Source organism: Pinus tabuliformis, chromosome X (assembly GCF_031772625.1).
Source record: "Pinus tabuliformis cultivar Carrire ecotype Pingquan chromosome X, CPIR1, whole genome shotgun sequence".
Taxonomy (NCBI): domain Eukaryota; kingdom Viridiplantae; phylum Streptophyta; class Pinopsida; order Pinales; family Pinaceae; genus Pinus; species Pinus tabuliformis.
Window position 1 is genome coordinate 1,696,661,957 of NC_142308.1, and position 6,000 is coordinate 1,696,667,956.

The window sequence follows — 6,000 nt, forward strand, 5'->3', positions numbered from 1 at the left end:
AAAGTGGCGACTGCCACCTTTCTGTTTCTTCCTGACCGTGATATTCTTGGCTGAATTAGGGCTAATGGATGGATAGGACGGGAATGAAGGTTTATGAATGGTCAATGGCTCAAGTTCTGAAGAATTTCTATAAAGTAAAAGGTCTATATCACTGTCGAAATTATTGACCGGGGACTCAGTAGGTGAGTTGAAGGGGGTAGGCGTAAGAAGAGGGTCCTTTCCTTTCGGATTAAAAGAAGGAGGTTTTACAGGAGTCGGAGATGAAGAGGAAATCTGAATGGGATGAGAGCCGACCACAAAATCCCCTTGGTTCATAGTAGGAGGAGAGGGGACAGGTTTTTCCTCAAAAGGCTCAGGAATAGGAGTGCATCCAAAAGCAGACGAGGTGAAAGCATCAGGACGGTCGTGAGAATTTTGGAGGGAGCAGAGAGGATCAGGATCCGGGTTAATCTTCAAAGGACTCTCGAGCAGACTTACATATTCAGAGGACCGATCTGTATCAGACTTCCTGTCCTGTTTGAATAGAAATTTCTTGTTCCTGCGATTGAAACGGAGGCTGCAGTTTTTAATGAGGTGTCCGGTTTTGTGACACAAGGAACACCTAAATGGTATGCCCCAGAAATCTAGCCTTTGATTAATTTTGAAGCTGTCCCAGGCTATCTCGATATGATCCGGATAACCTCCTTTATAAGGCTTCTCTATTAGAATCCACACAATTCTTTTATCCTTCTCTCCTCTACACCAGGGATCAACATAGATGAACTTACCAATGGAGTTCCCAATCTCTGTGAGAGTTTCGATCGACCACATCTCCAGAGGAAAATTTGGGAGTTTCACCCAAATCAGGCTATTCGACGGAGTATTCTTTAATGGATCGAAACCCATGTACCAACGAAAGAGGGACAAGAAGCTTCTTCCGAAGACCCATGGTTTGTTAAGAATAGTCTCTAAATCTGATGCTTTAAGGAAATGAAAGGAGTACCATTCCTTCATCAAGCGAGAAATAACAGGAGTATATCCAATCAGGGGGGACCATCTGTCTGTCAGCCATTTCCTCATATCCTCCTCACCCATCTCCGGGAATTGCCATTTCCCAATCAGAGCCAGTTTTTGCAGACTGTCTATGCGTTCCGTTAAGATAGCGCTATCCACGGAGATTGCCTTTGGGGGAGGTACCGTTTTGACCGGGTTCCTAGATTTGTTGAAATTCTCCGCTTGGTCATGTGACCATCCTTTCTTGGAATGGTCCTTACCCTTTTGCGAAAAATCTGGAACATGCTTCACAGGGGCAGGGTTATTCTTTTCATGGCATGCGGGATTAATTATCATGTTTTCCACCGTGGCTTGCCAACCTGTACATTTTCTTGACTTCAATTGAGCTTCTTCAATCTCGATAGTGGCTTGGATGAGGGCTTGTGTGGAAGATGAGTCAGACCCATCCGCCATTTTGATAAGGAGAAGAACTCAATTAAAGCCAGAAGACACCAGGGAATAACAAAAAGCTATAACCGTACAGGAGTAATCCTGTCCGTAGATCCCTTCTGAAACAAAAAACCCAGATGGAATAAACGCTGGAGAGAAAAATTTAGAAAAACCAGTACAAAAAGGATCTGGTCCGTAGATCCTATCAAGGGCAAAGGACGATACCAAATAAGGATAATAAAGAAGCATCGGCAAGAGGGACCTTGGAGTCCGAGATTGGAATTCTCCAGAAAGAGGGGATAAAGGCGATCAGATCCAGAATTCTCATTCACCTGTAAGTGATGAAAATTTTGTACTCTTTAGTACAGGAGGATCAGAGGATTAGGTAAGAGCTTTTAAAACTCCCGGAAGATTTTTGAAATTCTCCTTTGCCGGAAAAAACATGATCCCGGAAATTATCTGGTTTTCCGAGATAATTCTTTCAGGAACCAGGAGGGCGAGATTTCAGACTAGGGAGGAAAAAACTACACAGTAGGATGGTTCTGACAGTCAATGCAGCAGCAGTAAAGCTGAAAAATGCACCACCATCTACCAATTCTAACCCGAAAATCTGAACATGGACTATATATGACTATGGATTCCTTTATCTTGATTAATAAGGATTTCAGCATTTTAAAGGCAATTACAGACCGGAAAACCGATAGAGCTTAGCGCTTTTAATCCAAAATGATAAACTATACTATGTTCTTTCAGAGAAAAGATTTGAGATCAACAATTGTATGATAAACCTCATAATCCAAAATAGTCTACCATGAAACAATCAGAAACAGCTGGAAATATGTTACTGACCTTTTGGAAAGCATCGCCGAGAGCAACGGGAGAGCGCGTCGATGAAACAGAAGAGACAAAACCAAAAACATACACCAGACATCAACCTGATAGAGGCCAAAAACCAGGAGAGCACCCAGGCCCCCCGACCAGGAGGCCGGAAGAAAGCCTATCTCAGAGTGCGGGGAGCTGCTTTAAAGGAAAAAAACTGAAAGCTTCGGAGTTGTGAATACCATCCAGATGGCAGCCTGCATGCTAGAGGGATGATATTACTGCCACACCCATCATTCATGCAGAAAGAGAGGAGCGTGGCAATGAACTAAAGACGATAGCCATGCAGAAAGGTGGCAAGACCTCTGGTTGGCTGAAGGAAACGACGCGGATAACCCAGCTGCAAGGTGGTTGGCTGGGTGGCGGTCTGCTCATTGGCGCAAAGCTCTCCCATGCTCTACTCATTAAAATAATAACTAATTAAATTAAATCAGATTGCATAAAGAAGAATGGAATTGAACATCAAAATGGACAATCTACCTCTGCTATCCTTCAATACACAGGATTTTGTAGTTGAGAATGATAAAGAGATAAAATGGGATATAAATTGGTTCATGATATAGGCTTTGAATGAAGTGTAAGAAGAGTGAAAAAAAGAGTATGTTTTAAAAAATTTAAAATTGCTTACCAGTTTCCTTTGAAAAAAGAGTGTTTTAAAAAAATCAAAATTGCTTACCAATTTCCTCTTAAGCTCCTTCTGAAGCATCTAATAACATTTCCAAACCTAAAAATGCAGTTTCTAAATCTGACTGCTCTGCTCTGTTTCTAGAATATTTTTTCTTCCGTATCCTCCATGTCTAGATTATCTTCTTGAATTATGGGTTCATCAAATTCTGTGGTTGTTTTCTTAGTGTCATAATATGATAGTTTACTTCTTGAATTATGGGTTCATCAAATTCTGTGGTTGTTTTCTTAGTGTCATAATATGATAGTTTACTTCTGATTATTGGTTAAGATGGATTTAGGTTAATATTGTTGTGATTTATCTGTGTTAAGTATTCAGACTGCCATTATTCTACAATCATTCTACAATCGAAGGGGCAAAGTTTCCTGCAATCACTGGACTGTGAACAACAATGTATAATATTTGTCAAGCATTGGACAGTGAACAACAATGTATAATATTTGTCAAGCATTGGACTGTGAACAACAATGTATAATATTTGTCCAGCATTAGGACATTTTGACAGGACTGTCAACAACAAAATTTTAAGTGTAATATTTTTCACTGTGAAAGGAATATATCAAAAGCTGATAAGGCAGCACTTTCTCGTCCCCCGATTTTTCCTCTCACTTTCTAGAAAGATGGATGTCCTCTAAAGATGATCCTGTTCTTTTGGCTCACTTTCCACAATCGAAACCTGACCTGGGAGAACTTATTGAAAAGAGGATGGATTGGTCCTAACATATGTTCTTTATGCAGGGAAGACGAGGAATCAAACCTTCATATTTTTCTCAAATGCAAACATTCATTTCTCATTTGGCAGGAATTAGAAAGAGCTTATGGTTTTAAACTTGATATGCATGTTTCGATTCAGGAATGGTTCATTGATTGCATCAAGAAATAGATCCTATGGCGTAGAATATGCATCATAACCATATGGTTTATCTGGAAATGGCGTAACTCCTGTATCTTTAACCAATCGAATTCTTCTCCAGCTAAAGCTTTTGATTTAATCTCTGCTTATTTAGATTCGCTCCCACAGAAGAAAGAAAAGATCTTAAACATATCCCCAGCCAGGTCTTCTATTGCTCATCTTCATCAGCCGTCAGCGTTTTTCGACGGGGCAGCTCAAAAGGGCCAATGTGGATGTGGATTCCACATAAAGATATCTGCAAATTCTCATTTCTCTTCTTTCTGGCACGGCGGACAGGGTTCCAATAATCTGGCTGAAGCCATAGCCCTCTCAGGTCTTTTAAAATTTTGTATTTTCCTAGACATTCAGCAGGTGGCTATCTTTGGCGATTCCAAGCTATGGGTTGATTCAGTAAACAGGAAAAACTCCATTTTGGCACAACATCTGACTGGATGGAGAGATAGGATTCACTTCTACTGGACCCGCCTGGTGAATTGCTCTATTCAGCACATCAATAGGGACGAAAACTCTACAGCAGACGCTCTTTCAAAAAAGGGTCTTTCTTCCTCTTCTGAATTTTGGCACCTCGAGATAGCATCTGATGATTCCTCTTATCAGATCAATGATTTTGCCTTACCAGACTTTTAAATGCTTCATCTTGTTTAGACAGTCTCAATTATTCAGAGTTTTTGAGTTCAGATAATATCAGATTTGATATCATAGACATTATGTAATATCTCTTAGATCATAGGTTTTTATTTGCTCATGTCTTTTTGGAATCACAGCTCTGATCTGTATCTTCTCGGAAGAAAGATGTATCTTCAGTTCTTTATATTTCTCATATAATACATATAGTTTTTTTTTCTCTGAAAAAAGTGCATTTTGTTAAGCATTGGCATTGCGTTGGCAGCTTGACCCACCTTATCCTGCGCCAAATCACCCTAAGCTTGCCAGTACAATGTCTCAATGAAATCTAGAACAATGCAATGAAGAAGATCTTATCAATAAAGGCCAGGCCGGTGATGAATAAAAATAAAACACAGTTTGCAGGTCTCACGAATGGAAAAACCAAAATGATGCAGATACAAATGTGATACGAACAAGAGGGGCATTCCGAGAATTGAACTCGGGACCTCTCGCACCCTAAGCGAGAATCATACCACTAGACCAAATGCCCTGAGATGGAAATCATTATTCCAGTAATCCTCCACTGCAAATACGCTTTAAAACATGAAATTCCATACCACTAGACCATATGCACTGACATTCTGGAAAACCTCCACTGCACATTAAAACATGAAATTCCTTTTCAAAACGTGACTTTCAGTGGATATAAGTTAAATTTGAACCCACACCCTCTTTCTGTGAGGGTTCTTGGAACTTTTGAAAATGTTAAACATTCACTGTCAGAAGTCCTCTGCAAGGGTTCTTGGAACTTCTGAAAATGTTATGCATTCACTGTTAGAAGTCCTCTGCGAAGGTTCTTGGAACTTCTGACAATGTTAAGCATTCACTTTTAGAAGTCCTCTTCTTTGAGGGTTCTTGGAACTGATAAAAATTCAGTGTCGTAAGTGGAATTTAAACCCACGCTCAAAACTATCACCACACCATCTCTCTGTGAAAAGTTATTGGAATTAAAGAGGCTATAAAACATCATATGTCAGAAGTGGGATTTGAACCCACGCCCTCTTTCGAAGACCAGAACTTGAGTCTGGCGCCTTAGACCACTCGGCCATCCTGACACATACTTAGAATGATACATTTTCGTTTACTCGTTATTGCCAAAATCAGCAATTGCATCCGGCGCCTTAGATCGGCCATCCTTACAGTTGTATATTCATTTTATCCCGACCGATTCCTCTTCGTTTGAACTTTCAATATCAAAAGTTGAATTTGAATCCGCGCCCTATTTCTCTGAAAGGTTCTTGCCACTAAACAAAATATGAAAAATTCAGTGTCAGAAATGGGATTTGAAACTACGCTCTTATAAAGGAGGATCGTTTGATCCTGACCAAATTCTTCCAGAACCTTAATCTGGCGCCTTAGACCAACTCGACCATCTCAACCTTTCTAGTTTTTGAAGTGAAATTTCACCCTTACGCAGGTTAAAATATGTGATCGC

The 6,000-nt window shown here is 40.2% G+C and overlaps 2 non-coding genes across 2 annotated transcripts; both read right to left on the minus strand.

Moving 5' to 3' along the window:
- Positions 1 to 4,983: 4,983 nt before the first annotated feature.
- On the minus strand, positions 4,984 to 5,055 carry TRNAP-AGG (transfer RNA proline (anticodon AGG)). The gene has a single exon. It is a non-coding gene; the product is annotated as a tRNA-Pro (tRNA).
- Positions 5,056 to 5,536: 481 nt separating this feature from the next.
- Positions 5,537 to 5,620, minus strand: TRNAL-CAA (transfer RNA leucine (anticodon CAA)). The gene has a single exon. It is a non-coding gene; the product is annotated as a tRNA-Leu (tRNA).
- Between the last annotated feature and the right edge of the window lie 380 nt (positions 5,621 to 6,000).